Below are 23,776 nucleotides of genomic sequence, written 5' to 3' on the forward strand. Positions count from 1 at the left end.
ACATTACAGGTTTAAGAGGATTATTTAAAATGATATAAGTCCTTCATTTAAATAGCATCCCCTGAGCACCTCTGATGTACAAGTGTGGTAAACTATAATAACATATTAAATATTCACTGTCTTTTCCTGTCTCTGCTTATTGCCGTGGAGTGTGCAGTGCCCCATCCATCCCATGAGCACACAGGCTACCCAATCCCACTGACAACCAGTTGTGCCACATGGTCTGCTTTCACCAATCGAATAACTGTGAGAATGATTTATGTCACTTCCCAGGGTAGGTCATGAGAGTGATTCCATGGTTCTGGTGTCATTATTCTCCCTCTGTCTTGAGAAGATCAAGTGTCAGAAGGGGACTGCACATTCAGCCTGGATCTCAGTATACAGGTAAGGAGTGTTGCTATTGACCTGCAATTAAATACATATTGGCAAAAAACAAACCTTTGTTGTAGTAAGCTCTTGACACTGGTGGGCTACCTGTTACTTCAGTGTGACCTACCTAGTAAGAACTGACTGATATCACTTTTATCAGTGCTTTGAGAGAATACAGAGATACAAAAGATAGAATTCCTGCCCTCTGAGAACCCGCAATTTAGTAGAGTAAGTTTAAAGTAGATGATTAAAAATAGGCTGGAGGCTCTAAGTACCACTTTTGATTCACAAGTATCAGGGGAATCAAGTTAACATGCAAGAAAAATATACCTAAATAGATAAATCACTTCTTCCAGGAGCAGCTACTGAGAGACTGGATGAGGTCAGAGCAGAGAAGAAGAATAGCAAGGAGGAGGCACAGTAGGAGACCATGTGGAGGGCTGGATTTTGAAGATGGTTTTCTGGAAGTGGAGAGAGAGCACCCTCAAATGGAGCACTAATTGAGAGGAAACCTGTGGTAGGATATGAGTTTGGAAAGCAGAAATCAGCTCCTAGAGAAGAAAACAAGCCTTAGCATAGTTTTGTCTTTAGATTGTACTGTCTGTTGAGTGCCTGCCTTGTGCTAGTCATCGTCCTCAGTGTTTCACACTCATCTCATTCAGCCCTCATAGCAGCACCAGGAGATGGAGGTTTCACTCGAAGAAACTGAGGAAACCAAACTCGGTCTCAAAATGGAAAGGTCAAAAAATGACAGAATTGAGATTTAAGCCCCAGGCTTATGGCCCGAAAGCCCATGTCTTTTGTGTTACAAGGTCCGCATGTGTGACAGAGAGTGGGAGGTTTTGAATGTTATATTGATCCCTGTGAACTTCACTGGCATGTCATGGAAAGCTGTTGAAGACCTTTGAACTTGGGAGTTGGGTAAAACTTGTCTGGCCTGTGCTTCAGGGAGATCATTTCATCAGCCATCAAAAGGACAGCCTCAGTGTGGTGACCAGGAGCAAAGAATAGTAGAGTCCAGTGGTGACAATTCCATACACTGTTAGCCAAATAGTCCATGGAGTTGCTGCCTGGGAGAAGTTCACTTGAATAGTCCTTGTCAATGTCTACCCAGAGGCTCCATGGGCCCTATGGAGAGAAATTTCTTGCAGTTGTCTGAAAGAACAACAGTAACAACCAGTGTCATGAACCATCTCCCCTTCCTACTTAGGGGAGTTTGCATATACAAATATCTGAGACAGAGAATTGGATCCTATTGACACATGAGGGCCTTTCCATCTTGTGGTTATAACTCCTTCATATTTATTAGTCAAGTAGGCAAAGCCTAATAAGATTTGTTTTGCCCATATCCCTGATCATCTACATTATGGGAGAAAAAAAAATGTTGGAATTAAAATGAGAAACATGGGTCCTAGCATTTGACATTAAGCACTTGACACTTAGCATTTGACACTTAACACTTGACGTTCCTTGGTCAGCTTTTAGGAGTTTTCTGAAGAAGAAGTGTAAATCCCATACCTTCTTCTGAGATCCGTTCTGTGACATTGTGGGCAGAGACCAACCCTCAAAAGGGAGCAAACAGGACAGAATGTTCAACACAAAAACATAAGCTAGGAGAGAAGATAAAGGAAAGGATGGAAATTATAGCAATTGTAGAGTGGGAGTAAATCTCAATAAGAATAAAAGAAAAGGAGGATCCTACTGGTTGGTGTGGTCCCAGTAATGATTTATACAAATGATCAGCCATTGTTCCTGCAATTCTAGATGGCATTAACATGGTAGCAAGAATAAATGGCTTTTTTTAATGTTAGGTAGCTTTAATCCCATAAATAAAGAATTTAAACACAACTCCCATGGAAGAACAGAGTCTGACACACAGTAGGTATGTGTCAAAAGAATGTTATTGAATGAATGCGTGATCTGGGCTCAAGGAGGACCCTAGAAGCCACCTTGACGGAAAAGACTGGTACCATCTTGTGGCATTCTAATGACTATCTCTTGAGGACCACTCTGGATACCCTAAAGCAGCAGCTTGATATTTCAAGGGTAGCAGTACTCAAGGAAGTTAGACCAAGAGCAGTAAATTTGATTTCCCTTTGAACTTGGCTCAATTTCACCTTCAGGCACTTTCCCAGCAAAAGGTCAGGTTTCTAACCTCTGAAATATATAACCACTCCTCCTGCCAAAGGGGTTTTTGACTCACAATTCAAACCTTAGCTCAAAAAGAATTAGAGAAAGTGGAAGTATCACACACATCAAAACATCAACTAATTATGCCTTCTTTCTTCTTCTTCCTCTAGGGACATCAAAGAGAGGTTTCTGGCTGTCAACAATTGATTTGGGAAGAAGACTGGCTTGTTGTTTCAGACTTCATTTTTGTTTCAGGCTAAGGGGCTGGTAATGGTAGAGATAGCTGGACAATGGCAAGGTAACGAGGGCACCTGGGATGGATGTATGCAACCTTAAGGATTTATGTTAGATGACTCTTTAGAAGCAAGATCATTATTAATATTCTTTAGGAATTTCTCAACTTACTATCAGCTACTTGTGGGGGATACTCTGATAAGTAAATGAACTCTCTGTTGTCAAGGAGGGGATGGAGTATCAGTATCATTTTTGAGTGTGTATTGGAAGATTATAAGGAAAAATAGGTTCATGATATTTTAAAAGCTCTATTTTTGCAGAAGTAAGAAGCATCGCTGGTATAGACACAACGCTTGTGTCCTGTCCTCTGTGGGTGTTTGAGGAGTAGTCACCCTCTTAACAGACAAGGTGTTGGAGCTTATGACAAGGTCTGTAATCGACTACACTAAATTTAGTATTGGATTTCCCTCAGCATGACTTATTTCAAGGCAATGGATGGATATCTCTTCTTGAAAAAGATATTGACAATCAAACATCTTATAATTTTCAGAAATTAATGGCCTGGCCTTAAATTCAAGTGGATACATTTAGTGTGTTTTCCCTACAAGATGCTGAACGAGTCTAATGGAATGAAAACAAAACAGATATCTGTGCTCATGGGTCATAACTGCATTCTACACTAATGTGTCACGCATACTTTTTGTATCTTCTTCAATGATGAGAGACTGTGGAAACTTATTTTTGCCAACTTTCAATTCTGTACAGTGTTTCTTGGACAATCCGTATTTTCAAAGCTCAGAATTATTGGGGGAAAAACCTACAATGAATGGAATGTCAAAATTATTGAATAGAAGAAAGATCTACATGATCCGGGTAAGGTAAGAAAGGTGACTCATGCAGGTCCTGACTTCACTTAAAATTTGGTATTCTGTTCATTGTGGCTTTTTGGCATTAGTCTTGATGTTTTAAGTATTGCATTAAAATATCACCTACTTTGGTTACTGAGTTTTTTTGTCAAACCCTTATATCACCCAACATGCCCTAGCCCCCACCTTGCTGGGCATGACTTTTAAGGTTACCCTACTCAGGGAAGCAAGTTTGCAATGCAGTCAAAGCCTCATATTCTCTTTCTCTTGGAGCTCAAAGTTTGCTGCATCACATTAAAAGAACTACATATTTCAGAGATTTCTGACAATCCAGTCCTTGGGGCCATGGCCTGAGTTTCACAGTCCTCTCCCGTAAGGGTTGTACCTTGGTGTAGAATTCAGGATTTCCTATGTGGTTCCTTGACAAGATGTGGAAGATGTATGCCCAGAACTCTTTGGGGATTTTGCTTGTCTCAAAGAAAAATCTGACAATCTGCTGTGACTTGCAAAGGTATTTTTGTCATCAGTTAATCCAGAAAAATGTATTTTGCATTTTAGATGTGCATCTGTGTGCAGCGGGAAGGCAGAGAACTGGCAGAAGCCCCATGCACTGGACAGAAACCTGGACATGGAAACAGAAGGTGTGGCTCTTGATGGAGCACTACCGTCGTTTCACCGTATGTTTTTTTTTTTTTTTTCCTCCTTTCCCTCTCTGTTTAAAGGTGAAACAAGAATATTTTTGGACCAGGGGTCAGCCAACTACATCTCGTGTGTCAGATCTAGCCCATTACCTGCTTTTGGAATGCCAGCATGCTAAGAATATTCTTTACATAAATATTTTAAGAAAATCAAAGGAAGCCTAATGTGTCAGGACACATGGTGAAAAGTGTATGAAATTAAAATTCCAGTGTCCATACATGAAGTTTTATTGGAATCCAGACATGGCCATTAATGCTATCGATGATACCCTATGTGCTTTCCTACAGTAGGGCTGAGAGGTTGCAATCAAGACTGTGTGTCCTATAAAGCCTACAGCACGTACCATCTGCCTCATTATATGAAAAATATTGCTGACCTCTGACCAAGATCATCCTAAATCTTGTTTCAACTTTAACAAAATGATAACAAAATTTGGGGGCCAGAGTGGGAGCCCCCACTACCCCTCCACTTCTCTAGTTTACCATGCTTTCTGAGCATCATTTTAGTGGTCTTCTTTTCCCATTTGTACAACAAAGGGGAAGAGCCGTTTGGTTGTACAGGGGATAGCTTTTTTCTTAAAGAGTTTTCACTATAAAGCATAGTAATTTATATCACTTAATTGATTTAATTGATAGAGGAATGGATTTGTGTCCCTTCTCTCCCTAGTAAGAGGCCAATACAGCTTGTAGGAATATTCATACATATTTTTAAAATTAAAGTCACAAGAAAACAGCTAAAGAGATTCTCATGTGTACATTTATGTTAATGCATACGGGCAGAAAACTCTCTGGCAGTCTGTTATTAAATTAATAATTCAGTCCACACATATTTATTGAGTATTTAAGTGCATAAAACACTGCCTATCCCCTATATGCATACAAGAAAGGTAGAAGACAATCTCTGTCCTCAAGGATCTTACTGTCCAGATCGAATGATAGGATTTAAACGCCAAAGAATAAGGCATCAACCAAAAGGTCATCTGTTCCCATAAAGAATATTTGGCTGGGAGGTGAATGGTCTGGGTTCAGCGATTGAGCCTCCAACACCCAGCACCATGATGACAAGCAAGCCATTTCTCCTCTCTGTGCTTTAGGAGATGATGATGGTACATGAAAAAAAAAAAAATGATGTCTAATGCCCTTTCAAGAGTTGGATTGAGAGATATAGACTACAGAATCCAAGGAGAGCTTGATAAGTCAACGTAGTGGGTGCTATGCTTGACACAAGGACAACAAGGGTGAGCTCCCAGGGAGGAGTGTATCATAAGGGAAATAGAGATGCACATGGGTAATTATAGCCCCACAGAGTAAGTGAACCCCCAGGGATCAGCACATGGGACTTCGAACCCCCAGAGAAGGAACACCTGATGGTTAGGAGAGCTTTTCTGAAGGCGGCTGTGCCTGACATCTAACAAAATGTTTAAAAAGAGATGGCATGCATGATGTGGTCGAAGAATTTTCTTACAGGAGATGATGACTGAACAAAATCAAGGAGACAGCAACAACAAATAAAAAGTAGAGCGACAAAATACAGCATAGCTTGTGTAGGGAAATGTTCATCTGTTGACCCATTTCACTGGGCACTTGTTGTTTGCCAGGCCCAGCCCAAGGCTCTGGGGACACTTCCGAGGATAAAGCAAAATTACACCCCACCCCCCACAAAGAACTCAAATCCTAGTAAAGAAGACGGACCATCAATGAGCAGATAGTGTGATTTCAAGTAAAGATAACAGTTATAGAGAAAAATAAAATGAGAGATGGAGTGGAATTACTGTTTTAGCTATGTGGTCAACAAAAGCCTATCTGGGGACGTGAAATTATGTCATCATTAAAAATTCACAATAACAATTCAAAACAAATAACAGTTGTGGCGCATGCAGGGGGAGGTCAGGAATGGGTGGTCAGTGGCGCGGATTACAGAGGTTCTCAACCCTGGAGTGGTTTGGGTGCTGTTTTGGGGTCAGTTTGTATTGATTCAAGCATGGTGGGGCACCGTGGGGTGTCTCTGAGGAAAAGTGGAGGATGGAGGCCACCAAGCCACCAAGCATGTGTAGTCCCAGGGCCCAGGAAGCCAGGGCAGGGTAAGTAGGAGACCCCAGGGTATGGAAGAGAAAGTGAAGGGATTCTTCCCCCTGGCAAAGACCCTGTGTTAGTCAAGAGTGTGAGTGAAGTGCACGAGACTGAATTGCAACATTCAAAGCCTTGGGTGTCCCCCCAAAAAGAGTTGTCCCAAGGGCATGGTCTGGTGGTTTCTTGATAGGATGCAGATGGAACTTGAGTAGGAGCCTGGGGGTCCAGCTAGGCTTGGGAAATTGTCTGACCATCACCTGCTCTGGCTCACAGGGGTCAAAATTACCAGAGACATTGCAGGTGGGGAGAGTCGAGGAAGGGCTCACCGGCACAGAAGGTCTAAGGACATGAATACACACTTAGGATGACACAGGAAAAAGAAGAGCTTCATCTTTCTTCTGGTTCCCACAGCTGGAACTCCAAGTTGCACAGAAACTTCTAAGATTTAACCCACTTCCATTACTAGGCCCTCTGCTAAGAAACTTCCATCTCTCTCATTAGCTTCTTTGGTCTGCCAAATCTTTTCTCCCAGCTGAGGAGGTCTAGGTAAAGTTGTAGGGGGCAGCCCTGAGGAGGCGGGAACCAGGAAACCAGGATGCTGACAGCCAGCAAAACAAGCCTCCAAAGGCAGGGAAAGCTTTTTTTTTTTTTTTTTTTTTTTTTTTTTTTGGCGGGGGGAGGCTCTAAGCTGCTCACTGTAAGAATCTGTTTTAAAAGTACTGATAAGGACCTACTAAATACAAAGACCTATCTCCCAGATATGGGGGTGATGAAGGCAGTGCTTCATAACAGCTGTTGGGGTAATTAATCGATTGTCTGTCTCGTTAATTAGTTCATGATCTACTCTCGTACACATAGCTCCTGCTGCTCTGGTTTCCAAACTGTGTAGGTTTTTCATCGGTTAGCAACACAGCTTGCCATGTCTCCAGGTCCTTCTAAGAAAAGATAATCTCCCTTTGTCTATTGTGCAACTTTGACCAAAGCCTATATTTGGAGAAATGGTAGTCAAAGAATGTGGAGGCATGTGTTCTTTATCCACTCATAGAAGTTGCCTGGTTTTGTTTTTTTATGAAGTCAGATCCATGGAAAACTCTCGATTTTGACCATGTTGCTTAGTGCTTTTGCCAAATCACCTCTGTTGAGCTGTGTTCTGCTAAATATCTGTATTTTATTGAGAGTCGTTATGGAAAATAGTCATATGCAATTTGGTATGCATTTATTCTGAAAGCTAGTGTTTTGGACTTTGTCCATGATGCTGACTGACTCTCCCCAGAGGATTTGGTGCGTGCATTTTTTTTTTCCTTAAAAACAAAACAAAAATAAAAACAGCACACAATCAGCCATATTTTCCTTTCACCATGGCCGGCATGAACTCAGGGTCAAGCTGGCCCTGAGGTGGGAGGTTATAAAAGCTCTGGTGGTTGTGGGTGCTGTGTCCTCTCCTATTTCTCATGATATCAAACTGCCACTCCTGGCCATTCATTGTTGAGGCCTGAGATTCTCTCAAACCGTTCTCCTGGTGAGCGTCCAAAGAACGAAGTTCAGTTGAAAATTAAAACAAACATAAACCCAATAATGTCTTCTGTGTGGTTTTTGTCCATACATGAATCCAATCTTTGGAGCTAGACTCTAAACTCTGGAGAGGAGGGGAAAGTCTTCATATTTTGCTCCTCCTGTATGCAATTTCTAGAACAATGATGAGCTCAGAGTAAATGTTTAATGAATGTTATTAATTGCTGAACATTTAACAGACATCTGATTGGCACCGTGCTTTGATTACCCTTTCATTGGGCACCGACATTCCTGCTCTACAACACTACATCCCCTTTTCCCTCATTCCGCAGATGAAGATGGTACCCCTACACAATCAGTCTTTCCTTTCCTTCTGTTCAGATGCAGACCATGAATAAAGCTCCCGGGGCACAGGGACCTTACCTGTTTCATTTTGCTGACCTTTGTGCCTGGCCTATTGTTTAGCATGAAATAGGTACTCAAAAAATATTCCTTGAGTGCTTTGTTCTGTCTAAGGATGAAGATAATGATAATCTTGCCACCTTCTGCCTATGTTAGGGAGGACCTATTTTTGATCCTGAAGTTTGCGGGGACACTCTCACTCTTTGATTAAAAGGGATAACACAAAGTAATTTTCATGTATAATAGTCATCAGTGTATATCTGACTTTCTCCCCAGATCTTCCCAGACGCTGCCCATGCTTACATCTTGCTTGTGTTATTTAAGTGGTGCCCAGGGGGCAGGACTACCGCTAACTTTCTGGCTGCTGTAGCACCAGTGTGGGGAATTACATCGGCTTGCTCGGGGAATGCCAGCTAGCTTCCTGGCAAATCCCTCTGGTGTGGTTTTCAGGTCTGTACTGGGAGGGTCTAGACACTCTGGAGTTCTGTTGCTTTGCCTTCAATTAGTATTTCCTCCTCTCAGTCCCAACCTCAGGATTGGCCTGGAGCAAAACTAGGATCATGATGGGTCCCTGAGACAGCGGAGCTCCACCTAGAAGTGGGCTTCTTGTTGGTGTTCTTACCTCCATGGTAATACTTCTCTGCAGTATTCCTGTGTCTACTGCTGAGAAGCTCAGATAAATGAGTGACTTCATGCTTGATCGTGGAAGAGCGGGGATTGTAACCTCCCTAGCTGCTCGATGCCAAAACACACACTCTTCTTCTCACCCCATTTCATGGTGTGAGGGCACAGATGGGGCACAGATTTTCTCCGCAGCCCCCAGGCCTGTCTGTGCCCCTCCCCAGCTCCTCCTTATACCATCACCAGTGTTCAGCATTTTCCATCTTGGTGAAGGCCAGTAAGTGAGTAGTTGATTCATTTGTCTGTGCTTCTGCCATCTGCACCTCCTCACAATCCCCACTTCTATCCTCACCACTGGAAAACATCAAGACCGTGAGTGTGTATTCTGTCTGCCCCAACACTCAACATTCGCTCAATATTCAGGATGGTGAGAAAGTTAGAGGAAACATCACATTTGCCTATAAGTGTCTTAGAATCTGTCCCATCAGGTTACAGGAAATTGCCAACACTTGATTATTCTTGACAGTTCCATAAAGTTCATTCTAATAGTCAAACGAAAGGCAGAGAGCGATCACTGAGGGAAGGCATACCCTAAATTAGGCACTGTGTTAACTGACACATCAAACAGTTCACCTTTCACAGCAGCCTGTGGACATCTTCACTAAGGAGCTGAGATTCACAGAGGTCATGTCACTTGGCCAAGGTCACAGGTTTCGGAAGTGTCAGAGCCTTGATGTGCATCCCTACCTTTTTGGCTCTGAAACTTGTGTCCACTTCACAATGCTAGAAGGACGAGGCTCCGCCTTCAGAACAATGAGGGCTCAGAGTGGAGACTCAGAGTTTCTGGAGAGATCATGGGTCCTCGGAAGTTCATGTTTTGGATGCTAATAATCAAGGCTGGTAGTCAAGGCTCAAGCTTAGTTGGCTTGCGTAAGACCACACAGCTAACGTGTCCTGGCATGAGAGTAGAATCCTGATGTGATCCCAGGTCCTTCCAACAGTACATGAAACACTTTTACATGGTCTAGAGGTACATGTCCCCACAAAATTCACATGTTGAAGTCCTAGGCCCAGTGAGGCTTTAATTGAAGATGGGGAAGTAATTAAGGTTACATAAAGCCTTAAGGGTGGAGGTGTGATCCTACAGACTCTATCTTTACAAGAAGAAGCTCTAGAGACCTTGATGTCTCTCCCTCTGTCCTCATGCTTGTGCCCAAAGAAGCCATGGGAGGACTTCGAGGCTGGTCATCCACAAGTCAGGAGAAGCACTCACAACAGAAACAGAATCAGCCAGAACTTTGCTCTTGACCATCTAGACTCTGCAGCAGTTACAAAATAAATTCCCATGGCTTAAGCCACCCAGCCTGTGGCATTTTGTTACAGCAGATGAACACAGCCTTACAAACATTAAATACAGGGATTGCGTGGCTCGCTCAGTCGGGAGAGCATAGGACTCTTATCTCACTATCATGAGTCGCAGCCCCATGTTGGGTGTAGAGTTTACTAAAATGCAATGCGATACAATACAGTACAATACAATTATGAACATTAAATGCATGTACTTATTCATGCACCCGACCATTCCCATGCCACAAAAGACACAGGATGTTTCAGTGAGTCCCAGTGCCCTGAACTCATGGGTGGGAATGACACACAGGAGGTAGCCAGCAACATCTCAGGAACCGGGACTGACTTTAGCCTGACACCTTTTGCTCCGGGGCGAGTGTAATCCAGACTATATGTTGTTTTACTCTTCAGATCAGCTGTTTCTACTTCTTCTGTGTTCATAACTATTGACGAGCACCTGTCCATCCCCCCATGGGAGCCTGACTGGGATCTTGGACATCCCTAGGTCTCAGCTTTGGTTCGAGGCCATGTTGCCTTCTGTTCTCTTCATTTCCTCTTGCCAGGTGCAATCATTCTGTTTCACTGTACGTGTGTGTACCACTAGTATCCTTCCTCGTCTCCTCATTAAAGGCAAGTCCCTGTTCCTATGGTGTGAGGGCGCAGGGATGGCGAGGAAGGCCGAGGAACACGAGAACACCTATGTCGGCCAGCCACTGCCTGCTTCAACATTTACATCCGCTGAAAGGCACACTCTGAGCATAGAATTATTTGCAGCCCATTTCATTGGCCCCAGGCATCGCCATTGGTCTGGCTGTCGTGTTTGCAGAGAAAGCACAAAGAAAACATTGCAATCAAGTATGGTCTATTTTCAAGCCGTAAGGGAAAGAGAAAATCAAAGACGGACAAGGGAAAGGGCATAGACTGCTGGATGCCTACGGCGGGTTCCGGTCTTCTCCAGAAGGGACTGGATGGTGTGCAGAGTCTGGGATAAACAGGCGAGGCCAGTATGCCTGTGTGTTTGATGTCCTCATGTTTGATGCTGGGGATGATTCTATTTATAAACTTTGTGTTCTCAGATGGGACAACGAGAGAGCTTTCCTTCCTGGCACATCAAGTGTTTCATTTCCTTCTTTCCATGTCTTTACAATGAAGGATGTGTGCACCAGTGCAGAGGCCCGGGTCAAACTGTGTTCTTCGGCGGGTGCAGCCGCGGAAGCTGGTTGTCTGAGAAGCAGAAAGGTCTTTGTCACAAAGGACAGCAGACGCAGGACCCTGGCCAGGAACCCCCCAAAGAACCAGCATTACTGCTGTTCCTGTTCAATGACTGTTGGAAAGACATATGTCCCCGTGTCACTGTCTCTGTAACAAGAGATCCGGTGCCACGGCTGTGCCACAGGCTGTGCCACGGGCCTCTTTCCTGTGATGTCATTTAATGCCCACATGCAATCTGTGAGGTCAGAGCTGTCTCAGTCTCGTTCAGATGAAGGGACCCACGTGGAAGTTGGTGGCATTGTGTGTCTGAGGCCCCGTGGCAGATCCAGAGTGGGAGCCAGGACCATCAGACTCAGGATCTGCCTTTCCCTTCCCTCCCCCACCACACCCTCGCCCAGGAGCTGAGCGTGGCGGGGAGGGCGGTTCCAAGCACAAGGAGCCGAGTGTTTGTTGTGGCAGGAGGTTTAGAAAAAAAGAAGGAGCAGCAGTAATTATTTTCCAGTGAAGGATGCCAGGAGACCAACCAGAGGAGATACAGTGACAAAGTAGTAAAGCCACGTTGAATTCAAAAGTGACTACTTTTTAGAGCAGAGGAGCCAATCTCAAGGCTCTGTTGGATGGTAAGGCTGTCACCCAGGGCCGGGGCTGGGGTGGCTTTATAAAGCAGCCGCTCCAACACTCCACCCAGTGAGTTCCTGCTGCCGGAGGCCCCGCAGCCGCCGAGAATGCCCTCTTCTGGGGACCGCTCAGGCAGCGCCGGCCGCAATGAGGCGGTCTGAGACCCAAGCCTTCCCCATCCCAGGCGGGATCTGCTATCAGACATCGCGCTGCCGAAGCAAATATCACTCCCCCGTCTTTGCCTTAAGCCCCCAAACTAACAAGAGGTAGATCATCCTGAGGAGAGAAGCTCTACCGCTGTAGAGAGTTTGCTCCCCCCACCTCTTTTTTAACCCCGAATGATACTCTCGATGTCATCTGTATATTTATGATAGCTCAAAGACATGGGTGTGTGGATCTAATTAAAAATGTGAAAGGGTTTAGCAGCCTGCTGCTTCCCTGCAACTCTCTGCTTGCCAAATCTTGGCAGCCGTGTTGAAATGGAGCCAAGTGTTTAGTGTTCAGCTGAACCCCTGCCAACCGAGCGCTGCATTGTGGGGCCCGAGCCGGGAGGTGCTGCAGGAACCTGAGCTCGCACGGGGCAAGGGCTGGGCATGACTGCGGACCCCGCCACGCACCAGCACACCAGCCTCCGCGGGAGCCAGGGGGCCAGGAAGCTGCCCAGGGCTTGCCGCCCGTGTGCCCGGAGCCGCAGGCCCTTCCCGGGTGCCAGGCAGAACCGGGAGGCCACCCCGGAGGTGGGTCAGGGCTCCAGAGTGCCAAGGTGGGAAACTGTCCCAACAGCCCGAGCTGCAGTGTCCTTGAAATCGGGCCCCTTCTTCCTTTCCTCCCTGCTTCCTTTCCTTCCTGCGGCGGGGGGCTGTGTGGACAGCTGTCCCCTGGTGCTTTCCCGTGGAGCTTCAGGAGGCTCCACTCTAAGGCTGAGCTTCCTTGGTGCCTCCCCAAGCATTCTGTGTCTTCTCTCCCCGGAAGCCGACGGTAGCGCAAACCCCATTGTGCGCTCGCATCACTTGGGGGAGCTTGTGACGATGCAGGTTTCTGATCCAACGGGGAAAGGGGAGACTTCATTCTGCCAAGATCAGAACTTGCTAGAAGTGCTTCTGGGCTCAGTGACGAATTCAGACTCCAGCACGCGTGCATTTGAGGTTGCTGAGCTTGGTGATTCAGAGTCAGAGAGAATGCTGGGGGTTGTTCAGAGAGCTCGGTGTTCTCAGTATGTAGAAAGCGAAATAAAACAAAAGCACGTCAAAGATGCAGATTACATGGTATTTCCTCAAAATGCACCAGCTATGGAAAAATTAAAGATGAAAAGGGGCTTACTCTTTCTGTACAGAAACATTCTCCCGCAGAGAGCAAAAACTCAGGTCTGAAAAGAGCCGCTAAGATACTTGGGAGGGGGCAAATGTGTTCAGGGGGCCAAGTTAAGGATGAAGGAAAGTTTTGTTGTTTAATCTCATATTGTGTGAGATATTGATTTTTTATAATCACATATGATGATGTATTTCCATTGTAATTAAATAAAAAGGAAGAAAAAGCAAGACTGTCTTGTGTAGGGAGGCTGGCAATGACCTGTCCCTAGGGTAGACCACTGTGTCAGTAGAACAGGGTCTTTGAACTCACTCCATCCTGGAGTAGAATCTGGGCTCCGGCACTGAGCTTAGGAAAGTTAGCCGATGTTGCTCCACCTGCAGAACGGGGTGACGGGGCCTCCGATGCAGGAGCTGCTGTGGGCACGAGAGACGCATATGTGAAGGGGCTTGTACCCAGGTGGCCTCGAGGGGCATCTGCCAAAGCCAGAGCCCTCCCCCACGGGGCCAGGGCCACTACCCCTGATAGAATTTCATCCCGGCAGACAGCTTCTAAGCACAAATACATTTTAAAAATCTCTGGATGGGAGCTAATCTCTTTGGAAGTCACTGAGCCACCTTTCATGATATCAGAGGAGTCTGGAAAACAAAAACAAAAACAAAAAACAAACAACAACAACCAAAACGAGATCCTGGGGAATGACAGAGATTTTTCTTCCTTTGCAACTAGCAAATTTAGAACTATGAAAAGTTTAAAATGGCATGCCAATAAATCCAAAGTCATCATAATTGAGCCAGCCACTTTTATGAAGAAACAATGCAATGCATGAAGTCAGTGCCAAGGAGGGTCCTTTGGCCCACAGACAACAAGGGGGCTGATGTTTTCTCAACATCCGAGGCTGTCATGGCACGTCGCTCACCTCGTGGTTTGCATTACACAGAACTCACGGTTTCTCTCACAAAGAGAGAGGCCATTTGCTCCTGAGAACCCCAGGATTTTTCTAGGAAGCTTCCACTCCAAGAGGTTCATTCTTAACATGTGAGCAGGTGACTGTCTAAACCACGGAGGGAAGACACTCAAGGTAAACATCTAATTAATTAAAGGAAACCTCTCTCTCCCGCCAATGTCCTACAATTGAGAAACACACACACTTTTCAAAATGCTTTCAGGCCACCGGGTTCTCCAGCCCAACTGCCTGCATTAATTAAAGTCTGCAAACCTTAAACCACCACCCTCCCTTCGAATGTCTGTGCGACCACAACCCCTCCACTCTTCCAAGCAACATTTGCTCCAACTTAATATTCTGGTGCTTTCGGGAACAACATTTAAAAATAAACCATTTTGGCACATTGTCAAAGTCTTGTCTAAATTCCTTCATGACAACCACCCTAAGTGAGATTTTGAAAGCCATGGGGAGCTGGGGGCGGGGAAGGAGTCCCCTGTTTAGAGTTATAATTTAAGACACTGTCAAATGAGGATGCCTTTACAGATTCCCTCTCCTCCTCTCGGATTCTTTTATGTGCCTTGGGAAGGGGGGACTTTTCCCCACCCACTGACTCCCACTGCCTGTCTCTCCTTTGTCCTCTCCGTGGGGCCTGGTACCTGGGTTGTTGGTGACGGGGCCCCTAAGTCCTGGGACACCTCTTGGCCCACGGCCTGGGCTGGCCACTGAAAAGAGAAGGGCTGGGAAGAGAAGAGGCATTGGGCAGGTGTTAAATTGCTGCTCCTGGTCCTCCATAGCACTCACTGTAAAACATTCTTGTCTGCTCCATTCCCATCAACAACCAGCTCTCCTTGGTCTGTTGCTAAGAGACCAGCCTGTTGTTTACAAGATCCTCGGTGGCGTAGACTTCCATAATTTATAATTTATTATCTTAGTGTCAAAACTTGTGTTGGTTTTTATTTTATTTCGCCATAGATCCAATAATTGTTAGATACAACAAAGGTCACGCATCTGCCCGTGGCACCGCTGTTCCTCCGATAGCATCCCCGTCCGCCCCGAAGTTTAGGTGCCGCGGAAGAAAATGCTATTATAAACTGAAGATGAATATCATTTTTGTCCATTAACTTCACGCATTATATGACTGCTCAGGTCAATGGATTCCCTCAAGATTTGTTCACTGTTGAAAACAGGTTTCTGTCCGAGCAAGAAGGAAATGAATTGAAATGATTTCAATTATCACAAGAAAGGAGTTGAGTCTTCTGGCTGTACACTTCAACACCCCCTAACTCAGCTCGCCCATCCTGTCCCCACAAAGTTCAGGGCCATGGACATTTACCCGGTGCTAGGAATTACTCCGGAGCCATTGCTGGGCTTTGCAGGTACACAAAACAGCCTTTGGAAGGTGTTCTTGACTCACATCAAGTCAATCAATTCAGTAAGGAAGTGAGGGCAGGAAGGAGAGTCGTTTAAGTAAAACAGCTCAGTTGCAACACACCCACTTAAAGAAGAAGAGAAACCATACACATCCATAATCATGATCACTGCTAACCTTTAGAGTGCAGGCACAAGGCTGGGTGCTTACCCTGGAACAACGGTTAGAAATCTCCTGAAAAACCTACAAGGAAATTTCTAGAATTAGCCCCCTCATAGAGAAAACAAAATCAGGGCTTTTTGACCCTAGGTAAATGGCAGACCTTCAACCAGGAGGAATGACCCTACAGGCATTAGTCTCACAAAAATAAAAGGAAAAATCCAGCACAGACTTAACAGTTTATGGTTGATTTAAGAAGCGTTCGTGGACATTGGATGAAGCAGGGAAATTCACATAGGTTCCAAAACCCTATCACCACATTTTCTTTCTTTGTAGTCTTTAAGAATCTCTCTAGAAACCAGAGAGCATGAGACATTTCTAGGAAGGGCATTTTATTTTCTCCCTCAGAATTTACTGGCAAATTCTTACGGCATTTTACTGGGAATTAAATTTGTTGTTTTCCAGAAAGTAATTATGGCAATAATCCACACTGGCATTTTTACCACTTAATTTCTACCTACTCCCTGCTGGCGACATCACACTGTGTCCCTGGCCAGGACATCCCACCCTGGAAGGATCTTCAGGATTGTCTCTGGTTGGGGTTGTCAGTTTCTTTTTCACTGCTGTGGTGAAAAAAACAAAAACAAAAACAAAACAACCATAAATGGGCTAGAAACTATTGACCATCCAAGAAGCACTCAGCCTCTCAATGAGTTAACCATTTCTCAGACCTATTTGATTTTCTTCCCCCAAGCAAGGAGTTAACTCATATAAAAGTGAAGTCTCTTTAACTAGAACTCACAGATACACCACAAGCAACAGGAAGGGGTGCACACATCCCTGAGCTCATCTTCTGAGATGAGACCAGAGCTTGTGAAGGTACAGATGGGGTCCTATTCATCCTGGTAGCCGTGTCATTTATGTGTATGTTTCTTACAATTAAGGACCAGAAGTTGTGTGTTCAGTTCCCTATCCAACACTTAGCAAGACCTGTGAACTGAGGGAGGTCTGTTGACTCTTAGATTTCTGCTTTCCACCTTTGCAAAAGCAAGGATGATAAAACTACCTTCTTCACAAGGAAGACCGTGTTGAAGTTAAACAGTGGACACAACACAAAATCGGGGGGCTGACAACTCCACAAAAATGATTAGCATCATTACTGAAAGCCCAGGGCACAGTCACATGCCTGACAAAAGTTGCCTGTCATTGTTGCGTGGGCAGCTGGGAGCATGGCGTTCATGTTACTAAAACAACACCAGTAAGCACTGGGGATCCTGAGGTGGAACCCTTGGCTTTCTTCTGTCAATCACTCACGGCATAATGGAGGAGACAAAAGTGTGAATGATTATTCAAAAGTATACACCTACTGCTGTGGAGATCCAGGTTGAGATGTGACCTTGGAAAATGTCATGTTTCAGCCTCATTTTTCTTATCTGTAACAAAGGGACATAACTGCCTTGTCAACTTGAGTATGAAGAGAAGGATCCCACCTGCTATCTGTCACCCAGGAGGTTCTTCGTAAGTCTGGAGGGAAGGGAGTGAGGAGTGATGGTCCATCCCAACCATTACCCCTCCCTCAGCTTCTTACCGGGGCTTCTGGAAGGAAAGGTGTTTATTCACTGATAAAAACTGAAAGTAATCAGAGCAGAGTGTCACCAGCCACCTGGGTGGGGTTTTCTTCAAGGCCGGCAGGAACTGTCAGACTGGTAATGTGTATACTGACTCCCTCTGCTCCACTCAACTAACTTTTAGCCTATCTTTTGGTCCGTAGCAATTCAGCAAGCTGAAAAGTCAGGAAGTGGTGGGGTCAGCCTATTGTTTTGCCAGCGTAATGCTCAATCCTAAGTGTGATCAATGATAGAAAGAGTGCTGATATAAAGGAAGGGAAAATCTCTTGGGAACCACATGTGTTGGGCTAGAAATTCAACTCAGCCATTTTTAAATTCTGACCATGAGCAAGTAATTAACCTTTCTCAGGGCAACTTCATGATGTTGGCATTAACACTGATTGATCACATGGGTGAAGCTCCTAAAATGCAGGGATGCTCAGTGAGAGGCGGTTGCCCCCCTTTCCGAAGACCCGGGAAGACGGATAATGCTGACAGAGGGTGGGGCATGATCTGAGGTCTCTGACCCAACTGTAGGGGGCCACATAGAAATTCCCGTGAGATTGGATTATGCTTTTATCTCCTCTCAATTCCTGCCATTTAGCTGATGCTACTGTCCAGGGGTTTTCATTTGTTTTAAAGGAAATATCTACTGGATGGGTACTGTCAGAATTAAGCTCACCCTAAGTGAACTACTCCTTGCCTACCTGAAAACTGTTCCCCATCTTGTCTTCCCAGGAATATAGAATCCTTCATCCAAATGCGCAAGACATGCACCAAGACATCACAGGTGACCCAGCTCCAGACAGCCCCAACCCTGCATCTCCTGCATTACCATCTGAAGCCTATTGATTATCTTCCCTAAAAAGTCTCCTTTCCACACAGGTCTATACTTTTCAGGGCAGTTACTAAGCGCATGATCCCAGACCAAGATAACCCATGTTCCTTACCTTCTTATAAACCTCTTAGACCACCATCTTTAGCAAGGAAAACCCCAGCCTCTTAGCAGAGGCTCCTGCTTCAAATCCACATCAAATCAACTGGAAGTAGGCATTTAAGAATTCACTCCTTAGTTTTAGTTTGTAGGCAGCAGTCTAGTGGAGATACTTACATTCTCTTTTTTTTTTTTTTTTAAGATTTTATTTATTTATTTGACAAACAGAGATCACAAGTAGGCAGAGAGGCAGGCAGAGAGAGAGGAGGGAGCAGGCTCCCTGTGAGCAGAGAGCCCGATGCGGGGCTCGATCCCAGGTCCCTGGGATCATGACCTGAGCCCAAGGCAGAGGCTTTAACCCACTGAACCAGTGGGGTCCTGTTTTTATTCTCAAGGCTCTCTAGAATGCACACATGGTTGATCAACACAAGTCAAGCTTTTTTGTTTTGTTTTGTTTTATGCCATGTTGTCAGAGAGTAAGCAAGGATGAACTACATATTCCAACAGATCCTCCAAGCTCTTCTTTTGCTAATCACACATGGTTCCTCCCTTCCAAAAGCATTTTTGACAGTTTCTAACATTAAATTCTGATTGGTTCCCCAACCCTGAGCTCTTCCTAGGAAAATAATTTCCCTGTCATTTTGTGAGTGTGTATTTTTTTTTTTTTTTTAAACAGCGTTTCTGCCAAGCAACCTGCCTGTTAGCCTCCTACATTTGGTCTGGGTTTTGCAATTCTAGACCCTTGTGCCAGAGAGAGCAAATCTTCTAGCCCTTTGATCTTCACAATCATTCAATTATCTTTCTGGTCTCCTTCTGTTGTCATTTAGGGTAAGTACATACAGCCAGTCTTTGTATCTGTCCATGAAAGGTAATCTCATTCTTCTTTTAATTATTTTTGGATCCCTTGGCTAAATGCCCTCCAATCTGCATGCATCCATCCCATACCATATATCCCACATCTGCACAGCTTTGCCCAGGTGCAGCCTCCACAGAACTACAAAGCCAGAACTCACAGCCCTTCTCCCTCCACAAGAAAGCACAGTGACCTTGGCAGTGCTCTTACCTCCAGCTCAGCTTGTTCCATAAATCCCCCTGTCCTTTTGAGCTGGTACATTATGCTGAAACTTGAGTGCCAACTGTTGGTCACTCTCCTCGTGAGATTTCATTCCAGATTTCCTCTTTACTTGGGAGCATCATATTCTTTAGTTATTTTGGCTTTTGGGTTTAAATATTTTATAGTCAACATATCTCACCTGACTCTTCTTGCTCCTGTATAGATAGCTTTTTGTAATACCTGAATAGGACTTGAGGGAAACACAAATTCCTGCACAATTTGCTGACTTAAATGTGGAGAAAGGATGAGAAATTTCTCTGTTCCTCACTCCAACAAGACAACACAACTTTTTTCTTTCTCTTCCTCACTCAGCTTGAGTAGGTGTCTGTCCTTTCACATTGCTCTATTCTTCCACATTTCAGCTAATGTTTTTTATATAAATGCTGTTGCATATACTTTTAAGATTTGACAAAGTAAGGGTCAGTGTATTTTAGAAATGAGCATGAAATTTGGTGGTAGGTAGCTTGGGTCTACTTACTCCCTGTGGTTTATTGGGCTCACCCTTGGCTGTTTTTAATGACTTAGGATCCTCATCTGTCAAATGAGTAGATGATACACCTCCGGTCTGTTACAAAGAAAATATTAAAAATGACTCCAGAAGTTTTCTGTAAACTCTAAACTGTTCTGTGAACACCTCAGATAGTCTTCAGAAATATAAAAAGGAAAGTCTAGTACCCAAAGTCTGGAACCTTTCACATACTGATATAGAAGCAATTTCTAATAAGTTCAAATTGTTAAAATAAAGTTGGAGAGGAAATTTGGTCAAGAGAAAATGCGATCTCAAACATGGCAAAGTGTTTTTTTCTTATGGCAGAAAATCTAATATTGTTAGAGTTAGTCATGAGGAACTGTACCTCTAGATGATGAATGTGTAAGCAGAGCCATTGTTCAGGTCTGTTGGGGAATCAGGAATTCTAGAATGAGAATAGTATCCCTCTAGAGCTCATACTGGAACGGGGCTACTATACCCACATTAAACAAGAGGGTTGAGATAGAAAATAGTACAGCTTTTTTGGTATCCAAAGAATGCTGAGAGATGGAGAAGAGAATACTATAGAACATCATGGAAAACTTCGTGGAAGGGTGTGGTTTCATCAGGGTGGTGAGGGTGCCTAGAGCAGGCAGTGGGAATAACAGAGGGCATTTCTCTGTGAGACGTCTAGAGGGAATTGGGGAACAAGGAAGGGTATTTACAGAGAGATCAGCTAACACATTGACAAGTGATAAAATTGGTTGGACTTTGAAAGTTAAATACTACAGCAACTTGAATTTGATATGTTTTATAAATGGAGGTGTGGGGAAGATAAGAGGGTCAGAATACCTAAAATGGTCACCCTGAAAATGAATAAAGCCATCCTTCCTTAAATTTAAATTTAAATTTATTTCAAAGTAAATATAAATGTAAATGGATCACAGCAATAGAACATATGCCCCTTCTTCCTAGGAGACTCATTTGTGCCTTTTCCTCCTTATTCCTTGACACCCCTCCACACTCAGGAAAGAGACATCTTCTCCTCCAGCCTTACCCCAGCCCCTTTCCTTCCCAGACAGGTGGGTGACCTGGAATGGCCTGAACATGCTTCATCAAAATAAGCTTTACCCCATCCAAAGTTTAGCTTTGTCCTATGCTGTGACCCTCTTCCTTCCCTTTTCAACTTTGTTACAGCTTTATCATTTCAAGTTCAGTGACCCTTACCTTCTCTGTATACCCTTTCCTATACATTGCCTCCTCCTGTAAGTATAGGCTATATCCATGCTCTCTTAGGGAACCCCCTGCTGGTACCTTCTCTCGTTGCTAAGTCAAGTGGAGACTCCCGTGTTACCTCATCATTGTCTTTACTCAGTGAGATTAAGAACACCAGGTAAGCTGAACCAGGAATTCCCTTGGTTTTAACACAAAATATGGTCAGTTTAAATGGCCTAATTGTCCTGGCTAAATAGCTCTCCCTTGAGATAAGTGAAAATGCTCTTTTAGCCTAACAACTGTGAGCCTCTGGGCCCCCTGGGTTCCTGGTGGGCGGATGGTGGGAGTCCATTAGTCAGCTCACCTCCTGCCCTTTCTGGTCTCACCTGGACCCTTATCACCTGTGCCTGGGCCTCCTGGTCTCAAGAGGTCCAAGCCTGCCTCTCTCTAAGCTCCAGCCATAGGGGGGATGGTTTGAGCAACTGCCGTCCTTAATGCTGTGTGATTTGCCTCAAACAGAACATTGGGGGAAGTGGTGTGACTACTTCAGAAGGACAGAAATGAATAAACAAAGTAGAGTAGTAGTGTGGGAAGAAAAATAAAGTTCAAGAATCAGACCTCTTTAGCTTAAGGTCTTGATGAGCTGTATGGCTGTCGTACATGATCCGATCTGCCAGAACATGAATTTCCTCATGTGAGGGGTGGGGACACTAGCCCTGTCTTGCAATAATACTGTCAGGACCAGAACTGGCATGGGTGAAACACCTGCCAACTCACCAGAAAACAGAACTTACCGCAACCACTGTTATCTTTCTAAATACTCCATGGAACTTCAGAGTTTAGATTCCCAACCTTATGAGGACCCCATGTCCTTGAAGGAGAGGATCTTATTTCCCACAACTGTTAGAAGTGGTGTCAGTCTTCCGTGAATTTTCCATAATCCAATGACTTGAAAAGACGCTGCCCCCACTGCCTTTTTCATATTAAGTGGAAGCTATGTACAGAAGAGGAAATCCATTTAAAAAGGATGAGAAAACCTTCTTAGAATGGCCACTCTGAACAGTATTAACCCGTTTCTCTGAATGATAAAGAAACAACAGGCAAAAATGAACAAATTCATGGTAGATTTTTATCCTAGGAGAGGAGCAATAAACCCTATTCCTCCTTTTATCAATTCCTCTTCAATTTAAAGAAATAACTGTGGCTCATAAGAACTGAATTTGCTTATTGATTAATCCATACCTACATGGTATTTGATGCTATATGATACCATCACATAGGGATACAATTTTCTCCAAACTGTACGTGTCTAGTCATTTTAAATGTAGAAATGAGGTAATTATAGCCAGAAGTATTCATTAAAATTTGAAAGTAGATAAATAAAAGGGAATGTTACTATCTAGTCATTAAAATTCTACAAATAAAATGTAGAAAAAAGATGTAGCAAAATCCACACCCTTCCTATTATCTACCTCCTTTTCTCTTCTTATGAGTCAGACGTGGCGTCTCTAGAGAATAGTTATTTCTTACTTCTATGATCAAGGTGGAGCAGGTTGTGGGGGAGCCATGTGTCCACCTGGGAGAGGGTCACAGTCCCTGAAGCAGAAGGTGTGGTTCCATCACCTGTAATTTTCATCAGAAAACTATCTCGTGGAAGTCTACAGATTAGACCCTGTTTTTGGGTAACAGGAAGGGAGGGACTCCTATCAAGATTAAAGAACAATGCATAATTCTTAAAAAGTTGAAAGGAATGAAGATCACGAGTACAGTGTGACTTTCTATATGTCGTGTTGTTTGAAGCCTGAGGAAGGGGGCAGGGAATGGGGGTTGAGGCCGCTCATTGTTAACAAATTCCTCAGTGAAACAGGAAAAGACAGGTTAATGGTTAGTTGTCTCTGTGTGGGTGGTTGCAGGTGAAGGGCAAAGCGGGGCGATGGTAGAATTTCAACATCAGCAGAAAAACACAGGCCACAGGAGCTCGCCTCAGACCAGCTGATTCCCCCAGTAAATTCACCAGGGAAAAGGGATTTAGAGGCAAGATCTCATTACTAATTTTGTTTGAAACCCACCTGTGAACATAGCAAAAGAAATAGTCTTTGGGATTTGGAGGTGGGGGTGGGGGGGTGGATGTGTGCTCAGGTGTAGACAGTTCTTAATGTAATCGGCTGCTTAACTTTCGGACTTCTGATCAAACACAAGGAGTTCTTCCACATAAAGGGGATATGAATACAGCTAGAAACCCAAACACAAGGCTGTTGATGGCTACCCCTGTTCAGCTGATGTGGGTCACTAACAAGTAAACAAAACTGAATGATGAAACAGGGTAATCTGTCTAAAGAGGCAAATAAACTCAAGGAGTTATTTCCCTCCCCCGACTGTATTTGTAGGCAGGGTCATGTACCTGTTAGGACTTTTGTAAATTAAATTTATGCACTTGGTGTTATCTGAATAGTTCAGTGGTCCTTAGTTTCAAGTGAGGTTCGATCAAGAAGTTAAATCATGTCATAGATGAGTGATGCTTTCAGCTTCTGTCTCAGGGTCACTCATAGGCTGTCATCAAGGTGTTGGCAGAAACT

Source organism: Mustela nivalis (genome assembly GCF_964662115.1).
Source record: "Mustela nivalis genome assembly, chromosome: 6".
Lineage (NCBI taxonomy): Eukaryota > Metazoa > Chordata > Mammalia > Carnivora > Mustelidae > Mustela > Mustela nivalis.